We start from the raw sequence: 18,477 nt of genomic DNA, 5'->3' as shown, positions 1-18,477 counted from the left end.
TAGGTCTGGAGATGAGAAACAACATTCTATTCAACCTCCACATTTCTCCCTCATGTGATGTTGATCATATAGTTCTGCAGCTGGCTTGGAAGCCAGACGATGTGGTATGCATAGCTGTGCTTTCTCTCTCTGACTTGACTCCACTCCTGAATGGTCCACACATTCTGTTTGGTTGGTGCCTGTAAAAAGAATCCTTTCCATAAAGTATGAAGAAGGCTTTAGAAAGGGAATCAAGATAATGTACAGCCCGTGATCCAGCACCATACAGCAGGAGGTTAAGGACCTCACTCCCAAAGTGGTGATCGTGGTAAGCACAGGATGTGCATGCCGGACCCTACAGCTTTCTCCATCTCCATGTACTCCAGGCCTGGCTGAGCCCACCACGGTGTCCAACCAGGGCTTTCTTGAGGGGAACAGGTGCCGCCTAATGTGAGAGCCAAGCCTCCTAAAGGCCAAAGGCTGGGCAACATCTAGAAAGAATCTGATGCAGCCATCAGAAACATCATGCTATTTTGGCTTCCATTAAGTCAAATGAGCGGGATCTTTTGAAAGCTGAGTGGGATCAGCACCATTACTGCAAGTTTTTGGACAGCCTTGTGAGAGCAAGAATCAAGGATGCCATGCAAAGATTTATCCTTAACATTGAAGAAAGGCGAAATAAGCTATGTGAACTTTTAGCATTAGAAGAAAATTAGTATTTCACAGAAATGCAATTGAAGAAAGAAACCATCAAGGAGACAAATGATAGGATGAGAGAGAAAACTAAATTACTAAAAGAGAAGAATGAAAAAGAGAGGCAGGATTGTGCAGCTGAAAAGGTAGACCAGCAATTCAGGGAATGCTGTGAGGATCTCCATGTTGAATTGTTTTGTAGCCCTCAGAAGAAGGTGTGTGAGGAGTAGAAAGCACAGATCACATTTAATTAGGAGCTGAGGAGGCAAGAGCTGGTTGAAGAGCAGATGTTCTTCAAGCTCTGGGAGGAAGACCGATTAGCCAAGGAAAAGCGAGAAGCCCAAGAAGAGAGGAGATGGAAAGAGTTGATGGAGAACGCATGCCTGGGGTTCAATGCCCAGATCACCAGCATCAAGACAAAGGCAGGCAGCACAGCTACTGAAGGAAGAGGAGGTGTGCCTTGTGGAAAGTAACAATGCACAGATTAAACATGAGAATGAACAGGATAAACTAAAAAAAACAGAAGGCAAAGCAGGAAACTAGGACCATTTTGCAAAAGGCCCTGCAAGAGAGGATAGAACATATTCAGCAGGAATCCAGAGAACAGGATTTGAACATGAAGCTCATGCAAATGGCCCTTCAAGACTTTCAGGAAAAGGCAGATAAAAAGAAACAGAAAAGAGAAGATATGATAAGAGAACAGAAGATATATCATAAATATTTGGCACAGAAATGCGAGGAAGAAAAAGTTCAGGAGAAAGAATTTGACAGAATATTAGAGGAAGACAAGGATAAGAAGTTGGCTGAGAAGAACAGGGAGCTGAGACTTGAAAAGGAGGCAAGGAGACAGCTTGTGGATGAGGTCATGTGTACAAGAAAACTTGAAATTCAAGAAAAGTTTCAATGAGAAGCTAAAAAACAGGAAGAACGTGCTGTGGAACGGAAACACATAAATGAAGATCTTAAAGAACTTAACTGTGAAGAGAAGGAGAATTCTGTAAGAAACCAACATTTAGCCCAGGAGTACAGGAAGCAACTTCAGATGCAAATCGCCTACCAGCAGCAGTCCCAAGAAGCAGAGAAGGAAGAGAAATGCTAAGAGTTCGAAGCAGGAGTAGCAGCAAACAAGATCTGTTTGGACAAGATCCAGAAGGTCCTCCCCACCCATCAAGTGCTGCCTCAAAACATTGACCCTGTGCTGAAGGCATGCCCCAGTGAGCTTCCACCATAGTTCCATGAGCATCAATATCTCTTTTCTTGGTCTTTTAATATTTTTAACTACAGTATGCTTACATGTTTCTTTTAACTCATGGATAAACTGTTCTTTTTTGCCCCGAAAAAAAAAAAAAAAAAAGAAAGGAAATCAAATTCAGTGATGAGGGAGGAAATGAACTTCTCAGAGTCCACTGAAGAAGCCCTTATAATACAAAGCAGTGCTGTAAGACCCTTCTCAGAATGGAGTTGTCTTGTCTTTGGCACACCATTTCTGCAAGGCCACAGAAAGCCCGGATCAGACAGGGAGACAGAGAAGGTCTGGGTTGGGAAAGAGAAGGAGCACTGCAGGGTCACCAGTTGGAACAGACTGAAACCAAACCCAGCTGGAGGTCAAGCGACATGCTTTCCAGATGCCTCCCAGGGACTGGCTCCCATTATTTTCTGCAAAAGAGGTGCTTGAAAGAAAAGTGAAATCACCACAGCTCCATAGTACGGGGACCTTGACTCCCTAACACTGCCCTGTCTGTGCTGGGGAGTATTTAAATGTTCATCACCTCCAGGGTTTCTGACCAAGGCTTCAGAAGATCCATGAGTCCCCAGAATGATAGATCAATTTTGTGCACATTGAGTATTTTCCAGAAAAATGACTCAAAGCATTTGTTAAAATTTCAGGATTTATAAATCAGAAGATTTAGAAATGCTATTCTATTTTACATCCCACCTGTCCTGTCTCATAAGAAGAACCAAAGGCTAAGAGAGCAAAGATGACATTTCCCAGAACATGCACTGAGTCAATGACAGAGCAAGAATGGAAGAAGAGAGAACAAAGGATAAAGCTCATAGCTCCTCATCAGAGATCCCATCCTCTCTTCCCCAGCAATCATCAGCACTTTTGGAAGCAGTCAATCTACCTAATATGCACTCATCATGTCAACGTCAGCCTTTATTTCTCTAGTCTTCATAATATATCGTGAGAAACTTAGTTGTGTTTGGGTGAAGTCCAGAGTAAAAGTCAGGTCTTCATGATTCCCAGTGGTCTCTGGGAACTGCAGAATTAACACAAATAATCTGTTCATTCTCAAAGCAACCAAATATTATCTGCAGTCTGAATAAATTACATTTTCCACATACAAATGAGTGCCTTAAAATGAATGCAGATGCTATTGAGATAAAGCAAAATGCTAATTTATCTAAAGTTAATTTATTGCAAACAAAGCACTAAAAGTTAAACAACCATGATTGGAGCTACAAGCTTTGAAGTATTTTGATACCAAAAAGGAATCCTCACACTCACAAAAGTATCAACCATTAGAGTACATCTACTACATTTTCCTGATTTGTCAATGAAGAAATAAAGTAAGTTCAACTTTATTTCTCTGACTAGTGTTTCAAATGTTTTCTCTATTCATTAAATCAAAAAAATCTGTTGACATATCTCAAGTGATGATGCCCTGTCTCATAACCAGGGTCTGTAATGCTTCCAGACATTCGTCATTTCACGGAGGCTGCTGCCACTTAGAAGAAGCACATGGGTTTCTGATTTTTAGGATGATAGGATGTAGGTACCCCTAAGTATCTTTTCCAGGGATATTGGTCTTATCTGTGCGTAGATGGGTTGAGGTTATAATATCTTTTTCAAAACTGAGGACAACTGGTACAGCTATGGATTGTAATGGGAAGGTGGCCCTGGGGTTGACTAGATCCCATTCTGCCAACTTCATGACAGGCAGACTGTCTTATCCTAGGTCCCAGAAGGAAACAAATGGCCAGTGCAATCTTCCTGGTTTCTTTATGATAAACACACCATTTATTATGCTCTCTGCTTTGTTTATTCTCATCAAGATTTTTCATAAATGGAAACAAACTTGTGGATTATACCGTTATGAATATGTAAAACATACTTGCTGGGACACTCCAGTTGTCGCACATCATAGTTTTATCCTAAAAATTCCTAATTAAATTCTAGGCCAAATAAATCCCAAGAGCATAAGACCACACATGATACTTTAAACTGTGTTTTAGGAGATGATGGATTATGTCCTCACAGTAGCAGGTTCTTAAAGACATTTCCACTCAGTGTTGTTTGTTTAGACATCTATAGACAGGAACTCCATTCTGCAACTAGAGCACAGAAGGCCTCCTTCTGCCCAGGTTTTTGGAAGTAGATAGACAAGTGGCCCTGGTCCTGCTATACAAGACACACATGACATCTCCCCAAGAAGTCCGTGGGGTTGCTTGCCAAAGGGAAGTGAACACCAGCAGAGACTGCAAGGGCAGCAGAAATTCTGTGATAAGGAAGCAGGCTCACTATGAAAACACATGCAGATCTTGCTGAGTTTATTTACAGAGCCGAGTGGTTCACATGCACCAGACCTACTCCTCACCCAACGTTGGCAGACATGGCTCTCTAGGGTTTTACATCCTCCAGAGTTAGCATAGGCTTTGGTGCCCTATGTCCTTTTTCCCAGCCAGTAGCTACCATCTGTTAATAATAACTTCACTGTTCCTTCCATGTAAGGCTTTTTTCTCTACTACGATGCCACTACTTCTGTATCTCATGTTAACATTCCTTCAGTCATGCATTCTTGATCATAATGGACTTTCAGACTTTTTTCTCCAGGAAGTGGTTTTGATAATAATCTGTGGGGCATAATCATGCATATTTTGATTGCTAATGAGAAGGTAAAGAATATTATGTCATCAAGGTGAGTGAAGATGATGGGAGATGAAAAGGAAACTTTATATCAGCCTACTTTAATGGACCACATTTGTTTTTGGAGTTGAGTTCCCAGTGTAAGAAGTTACCAGGGAAATATATGAATAGAGTTGGAAATGAGTTCTTCATATACCACTTCACATCATGGTCTTTCCTGCTAATTTATCCTGCTTTTTTTCAACTACTAATCAAAGCCAGTAAGGATAAACACTGCTGACTCCATCCTTATCCAAAGCAGGTTTTCATAATACCTGATTACAAATATACGCTGTACTTGCTATAATCCTGGGATTGCTGCATTCCCAGAAATAAGGGAAAGAAGTTTACAATGTCCACCCAATTTGCTAAGAACAAGTCTACTTTTGGAGGGTTAGAATGATGTGGGTTGGACCAAAAGATATGATTCATAAATGTCATAAAAGCCATGTAAATCTGAAAGATAGTACTTTTACAAATGCCCTAAATAGTCCCTGCCCAGCAAACCCAATTGATAATGAGTATCTTTTGTCAACAGAGGAGGCCTCCTGGAACTAATCCATGAACACAGTTCACAGTGACTCAGGTGCTTTCAACCGCAGGATGTGAAAGATTTTTCACTATAGATTGAACTTTTAGAAATAACATTTGCCAATGTTGTTTTAATAAGATGATTGATTATTTTAGTTAGCAAGTATTGAATGAACACCTACACTAGATGGATCAGTAACACAAACATGAAAACAGACTTAGCTTTGGGTATGAGGCCCACCCACATTCAAATGGCTTCTAGGGAGAAAAATTGGTAATTTGTTTTAAAGTTAATACAAAACGAAAATATCTTTCTGAACAAAATTTCTGTAAATAAGAAAAAATATAAACCCAGAATTATAACAATGGAAACACAATTGTAGGTTCTACAAAAATAGTTTTTATAAAGATCATAGAAGATAATAAAATTTAAAAAATAAACCATACTGGCGTATTGGAATGGTATTGCTAATTTTTCTCATTTTATATTCTCAGATGGGGAAGGGACTTTTTTGAAGTAACAGAGTAAACAACTGGGTGAAATCCCAGCGGTTAAAGTCCAAGTCGAGGGTGGTGTCCTTTCTCTCCTATCTTCACTCTTTTCCTATTGCCTTTCTGAGCTACCTGTGACAGTTTCGAGTTTTTTGTACTGAGGCACTGAAGAGGCCAGGAGAAAGTGTACAGAAGTCATCATTTGGTTACATGTGAGTGACCAGGCTTTTTATTCCCTCAATTGAAAATGCGGGCTGCTTCTTGGTTGGGTGACATAGCAAGTGAGAAATTCTATATGACTAAACATTCCGGTCACCTCTATAGATTATATTTCCACATGACCTTTTCCACAGAAGCCACCGTATAGCTGCAGTGTGATTCTTCCCTTCACCCCAGGTGGCTATGTCTCTCCCACACATTGTAAGGAACTGGACAGTCCCTCTGATGTGCTGGTACCTGGCCACCATGCAGATCATGTGGGGAGAGAGGAAGGTTGCTTCAGGGAATCCTGCCATAGAGGCTGAGTGGGAGAGAACGGGAGCTCAGATGTGAAGAACAAGGACAAGGGATCAAGGCAGAGCAGTGCAAGTGTTTTCAGAGTCAAAGTAGGAAACTGTGAGAAGCTCATCTTAGAAGCCCTCTTCTCTGAGCTAACTCAGTAACGTGATTTTATTATACTATTGGACCCTAAGATAAAATTCTTCTACCAAAAAGAAGAAGATTGACTATTTTCTCAATTATTAATTTTGGTAAGTATTTTTGAGTCTTATTCATATAATAAAAACTAGTTGGAAAAACAACTGACAAATGTGTGTGTGTGTGTGTGTGTGTGTGTGTATGTGTGTGTGTGGGTGTGCATGTATGATATATCTGATATATATGTGATATATATTGTATGTATGTATCGTATGTATCATCATATATGCTTGTTGGTTCTGCTCAGCTTTCTGTTCCCACATGAGTATAGAATTTATGTTGGGTTCTGCAAAAGACAAATCTCCCCACTCAAAGCTTTTGCTCATTCTGGGATTCAACAGTATCGTAAACTACCAATGCAAGGCAAGTTTGGACAAATGGGCAAATGAAGAGTGCTGACAGAGACAGTCCCTTGTAAGACTTTGCTATTGATGATTCCTGGATTGAAAGTCCCATCAAGGAGCTCTTGCAGTGGCTGGTTTCAAACACCTCTGCTAGCTCCCACAATGACTTGTACATCTCTACTGTCACCCTGGGCTCAGCACTGAGGCCTGAAAACAGTTGCATTTTATTTTCCGTAAGACCAGAGATAATCAATCCTGTTTTCGTTCACATGTTTCTTCTTATTTTATCCCTTGCCAGGACCCGCTGAGGCAGATCTCAGGTAATTCTGGCAGTTGAAGGCTACCTCAGAATATGCCTGTTTTTTTGTTTGCTGTCTGGGTCAGGTCCAGGCCAGCTTTATGGAGGACCTTTTATGTTCTCATCCTGGGCTATCACGGAGTTCACAAAGAAGGAATATCTGGTGTTCTAACAAAGTTATTCAGGAACAGAAAGAACAGCATTGGTATTCACTTGCCAGACATATATTTATTAAAATAGGGCTAAGAGTTGAAAATAGAAAGAAATAGATAATCCCTGCTGGGGAGAGGCCCACGTTGTGGTGGGAAAACAGACGTGGAAACAGGCAATCACAAAGTGGTGTGCTGCTAGTAGACAGGTATGCACGCAGGATAATAGCAGCACAGAGAACAAAATTATCTCCCGTGTGAGAAGGAGTCATAAAATAGGTGAGAATTGAGTTTACCTATAAGGAATAATCTAGGGTTCACCAGTGCAGGAAAGGGTAAAAAAGGAAAGAGACAAAAGACAGTTCTGCATATGTAACACTGCAGAATATATATGACGCTTAATCTCACATGGGATAAGGTGTAGTTTATGTTGCAATGAAACCACTGCAATTCTCCCTTCATCTGCTGGATTTGATGTTTGTTTTGAGAAATAAACAGATAAATAAGGAGGAACGAATTAAGGGCAGAGTTGGTTAGGGAGATAAATAAGAATAAAAGTAAATCTGCTAGACACTTGCTTACATTATTGCCACACTAAAAGAGAGATGGGAAAAATCTCCTTCAAAGTCACTGATTCATTTGTGCAAACTCCTAGTAACACCTAGCAACTTCCTATTACTGAAATTGTGAAACTGAGCCTGGAATGGAAAATTCTATATCCACCTTAGTCATTGATCCCATTGAGTCAGAACAGTGCTTCATGGAACCCAGGAGATTGCCTAGTGCAGGATTCATTCTTTCTGTTTCCTCCAAAGTGCTAGCAAAGCACCTTCGAGTGGAGTCAGCTGATCTGAGCAGCATGTGAGCTTGCAGTGCTCCCAGGAGTTACAAGTACCTGAATTATAGGTAAGATGTACACACAGAGATAGACACCACTGACTCCATGAGGACCCCAAAGGAAGAAGACTTCTTAGTCCATGAAGTTTGGTAATACACCTAGATCCTTCAGCAACGGTCTACAAAAGAACTTTCCCTGAAGAATAGGCTCCTGAATGCAACATTATTTATGGAAAGTGAAGCAGTACAATGAAGGACTTGGCCTCTTCCTTTATCCTGGGCTCTGAGTAACTCCCTTGGGAAGGCTGTCCATTCATGGTGGTCAGAGGTTATGTCCAAGTGTTGTTTGAGGGGAGCAGCAAAGAGCCAACTGCAGGTGTGAGCATGCCCCCTCCTCCATTCTAGACCTTCTGGAGAAGGCTGTGCTTCCTGAGAAAGGCCTAATGAAAAGGATCAAGCTCACACAGAGGCCCTGCTGTGCAGGAAGATTGCTTCCAAGAAGCAATTCATTTTTAGTTTAACAACTGTGCATTTGGTCCCCACACAATTTATCTTCATGCAAAATCACATACCTGTGTGCCAGATGTGCACAGCTGTATATGAGCAACTGCTGATCTATCTGTATCACATGCCAAGTGCCTGTTTCTTTAAATTAGGGTGGGTTGGGATTTGGGCCGTGTGAAAATTTCATTTTGAAACCAGAAACCAAGCAAGCCCTGGCTATACAGGGGGCAGCGGGTTGGGGGTTGTGTTGAGCATAGCATCATGATGAACCAAAGTGGAGACAGTCTTTTCCAGGACCCCCCAGAAACTCCCCCTTTCACGACCCCTAAAATTCAGCTGTATTCTAGGTCTGGAGAGGTTAAGCTATCTGGAGACTTAGCTCTGCCAAAGAGTGCGGCCCTTGTAAATGCCTGTGGTGAAACTGCAAAACCTCTGCCCAGCCCTCAGGAGCTCTTGAAGCAAAATAGAACTTGACATTTTTAGATGGTGTTTGAGTTTTTACCATCTGGATTCAGAAGAAGCAATACCACGATACACAAAACGAAGGCTACTACCCCAATAGCAGGGCATTGCAATCCACCCAAGAGCAGGAAACTGAACTGATGAGGGGACCATTCCTCTGGAAACCCACATCTTTGCATGCACCGGGGGATCCACAGCAGAACTTGTGGACATTTTCCCTCTGGCCTTGCCTATTTGTCCTTTTGTGGCCAAAGAAAGTCAATAGGAAAAGGAGACTCATCCATCATTTTGTCAGTTTACAACTTATTTTTGAGTATCCACTAATGCTAGGTGTCCAGGTAGATATCAACAGGAGGTTCAGGAGTATAGTGCTTGACCCATAATAAATATTCAATATATGCTAATTGCTGATAAGATGATTGTAGATGTACTTTTTTTCCCCTCAGTTTTTGAGGACCTAACAGATGCCAGGTAGTACGCATAAAGTCCCCTCTTACGTCTCAGCAAAACAGGCAATATGACTCCTATTCTGCCAGTAGGACAACTGAGGCTCAGAGAGGTGAAAAAAACTTACTAAAAAAAGTCACATATCTCCTACATGGTGGAGTTAGACTTAAGATTCATCTGTGTTTAACTTCAAATTCTGTCTTTGTTCCATCATGCTGCTGTTGTTTCTTCTCTAGCTGTTCTCAGAGCCTCAAGGGAAGGCTTCTCTCTCTCTTGGAGTACATTGTCTTTGCTCCTTCTGGCCTGGGAATCTGCCCCTTTAATAGGTACCTGGATGAAAGACCCCAGAGCAACCTCCCCACAGTTACACCTCCCAGTTCCTTTCTGGTTCTCACATGGGCAGGCACTGATAAATCAGCTTACAGTACACAGGCTCAGTTTGAATTTCAACAAAATGTTCTAAAAACAGTAACCAGATGCAATTCAAATCACATTGTGTCCACATAAGGAATCCATTCCAAGAAAAGTCAAGAGAATGCATCTCAGTCAGATGAGTGGCTTCTAATCTTCCCTGGGCTTGTTTTAGAACTCCAAGAAAAAATAATATCCAGATTAATTTAAGAGTTCAGTCTTTGAATTTGGTCTCAGGAAAATTGCATATATTATTTAGTCTTATAAGGATGACCCCAAGATCAAAGATTACTCAGGAGTAGTAGCTCCTTCTAGACACCTGCAAGACTCAAAACAATTTCTTCTTTTCAGTTTAAAGAACTATTTTGGACTTCGTTTTCTCACAAGCTACTTTGAATAAATAGGCCACCATCCTGGGAGTAAAACAGAGTTCTTCAGAAATTACATCATCTATTTTTCAACAAATATTAATTTAATTTTGTTTAGTTTAACAAGAGTGCATAATCACAGATTTGATAACCAAATGGATGTCTTGACATAAACTTCGGTCCTAGTTCAGTTCTCTTCCAGGGAGAAAAACAAAGTCTCTCAAAGGTAATTGGTATATCACTCTTCCAAAATGGAAAAAAAAAATAAAAAAGAAAGGTTAGGCTTTCAATTTTCTTAAACATAAAACTCAAAATCCACATATAATAATAAACAAATGGTTTAAGGCATTTCATGTCATAAATGTGCTGCCATTATTTAGTTATGAATTTTCAGGTTCAGGAATTATGCTAAAACCCAAGGGTCATTATGGAATGTCTGTATATTTGATTTCCAAAGCTCCAGATAGGTTTTAATGTGTTCAATATTATACCACTGTACTCCCCAAACAATTTCTGTGTCCTCAGAGACATGTCCTAATAGCAGGCCTCTGTGTCTTCTGCTTAGTGAAAAGTGTGAATAATAGCTCCAAAAAGAATATATATATGTAATATATAGGTTTTTTTTTTTTTTTACTTTAACATGTGTTCCCACATAGCCAAATAATTCAACTCAATACAGTTAACAACTTAGAAAGGGATTCACTGAATTTTCCAGGTCTCTTCATGACCAGAGTTGCTTTGTAAGGAGACCCTAAATGTGAAATAATCAACATGTTAAAGTAATCTAGATGTTTATGATTTGATAACTCTTTGGTGCATTGTTTAACAACATGTTTTCAATTTACTTTCCTTCAAATAGCTCCAAATAACCCTGTGATTTTGGATGATTGATTATGGGAATGCTGCTTTTACTGTACATCCAAGGTAATTTTAAAATTACATCTTCTTTTCATTGTTAAGGGGTAAAATCATTTGCAGGTCTTGACATGATTTATCAGAGATAGAGGGACAAAGGGTCAGTCCTGGTCTCACTCTATTAGGGCGTTATTATATGATCCCAGAAGGAAAGCATGCAGCTCTGTGGAAACTGGGTTCTAGTTCCAACACATCAATAATCAGGTCTATGTCCCTAGAAAAGTCGTCAACTTCCCAGGTCTCACTTTCCTTCCATATGAAAACCAACAAAACAATTAGAATCAAAACTTCTTCCCTAGAGAATCTGATTCATTATAAGTGGAGATGGGCCCAGAAATCTGTATTTTCTGCTTAAGGACCTGATGTTTATAATCAGACCAGTTTGGAAAATACTAGATTAAATAGCTTCTAAGTCCAAGGCTGAAATTATGCAATGCTAGAACCAAGATTTCCTGTTCTACTGACATTTTTTCTTTTGATATACTTTTTGATTTTTAAAAATTATTTATCTATCTTAATGCCAATATCTTACTTCATAGTGACTGATGCCTGTTTCACTCAGACACTGTGCTCATGCTTATATGTAAATAATCTGTTTAATCCTACTAAGAACTTCACATTGGCAGTATATTAGTTATAATTATTAATCGTAGATGCTGTAACAGACAAACTCCCTAATCTCAGGGGCTTAACAAAGTAAAGATGTATTTCCTGCATGTGTAAAATCCTCCTTCACCTTGTAACTATGCCGTCCAAAACACATGTTCTTTATGGGAAGAGAAAGATAGGGACACTCTGAATAACACCTATCTTAACACTTCTGTTCACAGTTCCTTGGTTAAAATATCACATGACCTGATCTAATTGAAAGTCAGGGAAATATAAAGGAGCATATATAAATCTGGTGAGCAAAATCATCCACAGCAGAAAAGCTAGATTTCACAGTTTAAGAAACTGCAGCTCAGGAAGGCCAATTAAGAGTAGGGTGGGACCACACTTGATGAAGAATGTCACCCTGGCATTTCATACGAAGAAAGAAGGCAGAGTTTCCAAGAATAGAATGCATGTTTTTCCTTAGAAAGAAGATGTTTTTTCCCAAATATATAACTACAGAAATGATACTATGAAAGTTGCCCTTGCTACAGTGTCTTTGCATGCTAAAATCAAAAGACATCTTTCTCCTTCAAGCAGGCAGATATTCCTAAAGGGAGCCATGAGGTCTAACGAGATTGACTTTGCTGTGATCTACTGTGAAAGTGACCCACTCATGACAATGAAATAGGGATCTCCAGTTGTCAAAAAAAAAAAAATCCTTTTCACCTTAGCTTTTTCAAACGGTTCTCAGTACAGATCATTTATTCACAACTGAACCTGTGAAATAACAGCTTTGCCCATTCAGAGCATACCTGTCATAAATAGATACTGTTTTCTTTCTATTTTTTGATGCTGAGAAACCTCTCAATAATTCAATTAATGTTAAGGGTGTGGATGGAGCCCAAAATCTGTAGCAACAGAATTCGGGATGATAGGTCTTGTGTTGGAGGAGCCTCTAGTCTGCAGCAAAACAAAACAAAATCACAATAACAAAGATACAGGGTGGTGCCATCCTCAGTTTACATCTGAATTAATAAGGCCTAGAGAAGGGAACAGGTACTTCTGCTGGCTTGAGGAGTCAGGATTGGCAGGGGAGAAAGAGAAAGAGAGAGGATAATGACTGATACAGGTCTGTATGGATGAGGTGTCATCAGTCAGATATAGGCAGTGGGCTGGGAGTTGTGATGCTTTCCAGGGGAAGGGAGAGCTTGAACAGGAATGTTTAGGTGGCAGAGAGTCAGCATTTGGGAGACTGCAGTGGGAAGGTGATGGTTAGAAATATGACTTGAGCTAAATGTTAAAAAATCTAAATATCATCCAAAGGAGTTTGGTCTTTACCCTCTGTGCATTGGAGGCATCTGAGGTTTTTTTTGTTTTTGTTTTTGTTTTGAGATGGAGTTTTGCTTTTGTTGCCCAGGCTGAAGTACAATGGTGCCTGTTCATTGTTCACTGCAACTTCCACCTCCCAGGTTGAAGCAATTCTCCTGTCTCAGCCTCCCAAGTAGCTGGGATTAAAGATGTGCACCACCATGCCCAGCTAATTCTTGTATTTTTAGTAGAGAAAGGGTTTCACCACGTTGGTCAGGCTGGTCTCGAACTCCTGACAAGTGATCCACCCACCTCAGCCTCCCAAAATGCTGGGATTACAGGTGTGAGTCAGCACTCCAGGCATCTGAGGTTTTTAACAAGGGGATAAAATATGCTGTGGAAAGGTCGTTTTGGTGTCCTGGAGAGATAGAATGTTGCACCTGCACAGCATCTCTAGATAAATCTAACAATAGTGTAACACTGACAGAGAGTTAACTACGCCCCAATATCTACCTTGTTCTACTTATATAAAATAATAGATATTTAAGCCAGACATTCATCAGAAAGAAGATGAATTCCTCAGGTTTCCTTACAGTTGGTATGGCCATGAAACTAAGTTCCAGCCAATGAGACTTCAGCCTAAAGTCTGTGGCTGTTCCTGGATGTTTTTCTTGAAAGTCCTCTGGCACACACGGAGACATCTCTTGTCTTCCTGCTGCTACTTAGAATGAAAATAAGAGGCCTACCCATTTGGGCCATTTTTTTGACAAGGCCAAGTTGAATGGAAAAGGTCAATTGATTTCTTGTTCATTTGAATTGCTTTCCCACTTTTGTTAAAAGTCACTTGGGCATATATGTGGGAGTCTATTTTTGAGTTCTCTATTATGTTCCTTTGATTTATGTGTCTATCTACTCTGCCAAGAACACATTGTGTTAAACACTGTGATTATATCGTCAGTATCAGGTAGAGTAATTCCTCTCAATTTAGTATTTTATCACAAGACTCATGATCCGTTTGAAGAAATACATTTTACTTCATAACCTAAAATACACATACATGTGTATGCACATGTACATGAAATATGTTTCATGAAAAACTTACATTGATTATTTGTGATATATGCTTTTTTCTTTTTTATTATATTCTGTTTTTTATTGAATATGAGTTTATTGTAATTATTAACTTTTGTGTTTACTTTTTAAAAAATTTATTTATTTTACTTTAGGTGCATACTATATCTGGCATTTCTCCCCATGTTATCCCTCCCCACACTTCCCTCCCTCCCCACCCACTGCTGTCTCTTCCCTACCTACCCCGAACTGCCCCCAGTGTGTGATGCTCCTCTCCCTGAGTCCATGTGTTCTCGTTGTTCAACACCCACCTATGAGTGAGAATGTACGGTGTTTGGCTTTCTGTTCTTGTGTCAGTTTGCTGAGAATGATGGTTTCCAGATTCATCCAAGTCCCTACAAAGGACACTAACTCATCATTTTTTAAGGCTGCATAGTATTCCATGGTATATATGTACCACATTTTGCCTGTCCAACCTATCGTTGACGGGCATTTGGGTTGGTTCCAGGTCTTTGTTATTGCACACAGGGCTGCAATGAACATACTTGTGCATGTGCCTTTATAGTAGAATGATTTATCGTTATTTGGGTATATACCCAGTAATGGGATTACTGGGTTAAATGGAATTTCTTTTTCTGGATCCTTGAGAAATCACCACACTGTCTCCCACAATGGTTGAACTAAGTTACTCCCGCCAACTGTGTAAGAGTTGTTCCTATTTTTCCACATCCTCTCCAGCATTCTATTTTTTTCATTAAAAACACTGGTCATTACAACACCATTGGATAAAATGATTTCATAATTACACAATGGATCTCTTGATCCACAGTTTGAAAAATACTCCACTAGAGGCCAGGCGTGGTGGTCCAATGCCTGTCATCCCAGCACTTTGAAAGGCTGAGGTGGGCGAATCACAAGGTCAAGAGATGGAAACCATCCTAGCCAATGTGGTGGATCCCCATCTCTACTAAAAATATAAAAATTAGCTGAGTGTGGGGGCATGTGCCTGTAGTCCCAACTACTTTAGAGGCTGAGGGAGGAGAATCTCTTGAACCCTGGAAGCAGAGGTTGCAGTGAGCCAAGATTGTGCCACTGCACTCCAGCCAGGGTGACAGAGCAAGACTCTGTCTCAAAACAAAAAAAAACAAAACAAACAAACAAACAAACAAAACTCCACTAGGAGAGGATAGTGCATATTTACCATAAATCCACCATATCTCCTGCAGATGAAACTACAGTATGAAGCCTCACTGGAGGTGGAAGAAACAGTGATGTTGTCCCACTGCACATCAGGTTTCTTTCTGCCTGGCAAGAGGGCTTGTAGGGAATATGACACCCATTTTTGAGGATGTTCTCACCAGGAAAAAAATCTCCAGTCTCTAAATATGGGATTGGTTTTCTTCGAAAATTAAAAAAAAAAAAAACTCAAGAAATTTACAAACTGTAAAATGATATTCATTTTCATGCTAATCAGCAGACCAATTTTTCTTTACATATTGTCATTTCATTCTTATACTATACTGCTCTAAGAGTTATGTTATAATTTCAATTTTCCATATGATGAAAATACAGACTCATAGAAGTTTAGGGACAGCTTTAAGAAGACTGAGAAATTTTGCTCGGATTTACATTTCTGACAGGCAGCACAGGTCAGACTCAAATATGTGCCATGACCCTGAATCTCATGAATGAAACTGAAGGAGAACCTCCATGTGGCCAAAGATCGGGAGGCTGTAAAGAAGGGAGGTAGACTCTTTTGGAGTGTTTGTAAGATTGTTCTGAAGATGGTGTTATAACTGCCTACGTGGATCATGAAGCTGAAGGTGACACCCTCAGCTGCTTTCTTTGGGGTCTCCGAGAAAGCCCTCATAGAGTGGAGTGACCGCACAAGCCCAGGACAGCTATGGCTGTTCTTCTACATGAGCAGAAAAAAAAACTTTTATCAGGTTTAAGCCGCTGTTGTTTTGGGTTTATGTTATTCACAGTTAAATCTAATCTTAACTGATACAACCGCTATCCTGCAAAAAACAGTGGCCATATATATATATATATATATATATATATATATATATATATATATATATATCACATACCCATCACATAAATCCACTTTTATAAGGAAATGCAGTCAAATTATTACCCCCAATAAAAAGGTGTTTTGCAACATGACCCAGTAATTCTGAAGTGCTATTTGTTCACTGTTTCTCCGCGTCTCACAGCTCTCCCGGCCTCAGTGGATGAGTATATGAGAGCACACTTTCCCTGGTGTCAGGATATGAAGGTCCGGAGAACAAAAAACCAACACCCGGATTGTCAAGTTTTGGCCAGCAGTACTTTCTCCAACTTTACAGTCACATGCAAGATGAAAAGCACTCTTGTTTTCTCTTTTCCCAAGTTTTCTAAAAGAAGAAATAAAAGGGACAATCACAGATAAGTGGAATTGAAGAAAAATGAAATACAAACAAACTACACTCTTCACCGAACAGAAAAGTTTAATTAAGCAAAGACAGAGAGGAGACATGTAGGATGCTAATTTGAACCATAGCCCCATGTCTAATGCTTTTAGCCAAGGAAAAAAGAGAAAAGCAAAAAGAAATCTGAGTCAGAGGGAAGATGTCATGGTGAGTTTCAATTCGATGAATTCCTTATTAATTCTAAAGAACACGATGCAACATGGATTTAATTATACAAGTCAACCCACCCACATTCCTCCGCTGCCTTTCACACACATGGGCTTCTGAGGATGATGAAAGGTGGGAGGGGAGAAAGGGAAAAGGAGGCAGAGCACAGGATGGCTAGGGCCACTGAGAAGATGGCTCTATCCATGAAAGCTGAGGCTGTGGTTTTACCCTTTCCAAACATGAGTGCCGCTTTGCCCAGCTCCAGTCGCTGCAATAGCTCCTGACTATGGCCCAGCTAATTCATTCACCTTGGCTTCCACGACACTTCCATGCTGTTCTATTTACTGGGAGGGGAGTTTCTTAAACCTTTGAGAAATGGAGAGGAGGATAGATAGGAGCTTAAGAAAATTCTCTCAGCTGCTTTTAATTTCCTAGGGAAACACAATGCAATCTCACCAACATTTCCACTAAGAGCAAGTCTCCATTAAAACTCCAAAGAGTTTAAATGTATTAGAAATTTGAAACACTTTCCAGATTTTCCTAAAGTTTCCTTGGGACTTTTAACCTATGCTCTCGTCAATACCCCAATCTCTGCACCAGCAAAATCGTTATAAATGTCCCATAACCATGACCCCATTGTTTCTCCCTGCTTTTTCTTTTCACTATCAGACAATACTCCTAAGGTTCCTAGTTGAGAGAGGCCCAATGACCATTCTGTACTTTAGCTAACCATCTCTGGATAGTTTTAGACTTTTAAACTGTATCACACTTGGATACAAAGTCATGATGGAACTATGAAGCCACAGGGCATCAGCATGAGGGTTCAGTTGCAAATAACAAAACAAACACACACTCTAGCTGTATCAAGCAAAAGGAATGTTATGTAGGAAACTGTGTACTTAGAAAACCTTTGAAAGGCTTTAGACTGACTTCCATGAAAGACTCTCGGAACAGCACCACCAAACTGGTCTGTCAAAGTAGCTACGTCATCTCAACCAAGTTTTGAAGGGTGATTTTTCAAAAAATTTTCAATGATTCATTTTTTAAAACTAAAGTTATTCTGAGATAATTTTAGATTTTCACACAAGTATTTAAGAAATAATGCAGAAATCCCAGGCACTTTTCATTCTGTTTCCCCCAATGGCAGTGTCTTGCAAAACCATAATACGATACCACAACCAGGATATTGACATTGGTACAATCTACTTGTCTAATTCAAACTTCCCTGGTTTAAGTTTTGTGTGTGTGTGTGTGTGTGTGTGTGTGTGTGTGTGTGTGTGTTTAGTTCTTTACAATTTTTTCACTTGTTTAGATTTGTGTATCTGTTACCACAGTTAAGACATAGAACAGGAACCCTGTTGGGCTCAAAAGCCAGGGATGACTATAAAGAATGGTAATGGGCTATCTTGGGTGGTTCATAAGATAGCTCCAAAAATGCTTTCTACTGGGATTCTGGAAGAGTTTTTGCTATAGCAACTTTTTATGATAATTATATAGCCTCCTTTAGTAGCAACTTAGACTGAACTTCTGCCACTGTTTTGGTGTCTGTATGTTTAAAATAAAGCTAATATTCAGTCATTTCTCTTGGCTTTAATTCATTTCTGGACTAATAATTATTGGCCCATGTGCTTGGGTGCCAAGGACTGTGATAGTGGAGACAGAGTTCCCGCTCTCAAGGGCTTATAGTAGGATGAATCATTATTGTAGAATCCACTTTCTGTTTATTTTAACCTCCATGAAGACATCAAATTTTGCTCATCTTGGCTCTTGCCTGCTCCCTTGCTCCAGCCTCCCCAAAGTCTTGGTCCCATTGAGTTTTCTGGTCCCATTCCTTCTCCAGCAGCTTTTTT

At 39.9% G+C, this 18,477-nt stretch overlaps 1 pseudogene; it reads left to right on the top strand.

The window, feature by feature from the left end:
• Positions 1–238: 238 nt before the first annotated feature.
• On the top strand, positions 239–1,903 carry LOC101027780 (cilia- and flagella-associated protein 53-like; annotated as a pseudogene).
• The last annotated feature ends 16,574 nt before the right edge of the window (positions 1,904–18,477 follow it).

This window comes from Saimiri boliviensis, chromosome 1 (genome assembly GCF_048565385.1).
Source record: "Saimiri boliviensis isolate mSaiBol1 chromosome 1, mSaiBol1.pri, whole genome shotgun sequence".
Lineage (NCBI taxonomy): Eukaryota > Metazoa > Chordata > Mammalia > Primates > Cebidae > Saimiri > Saimiri boliviensis.
Note: the sequence above shows the minus strand (reverse complement) of the source record. Positions and strands in the feature narration are given on the sequence as shown.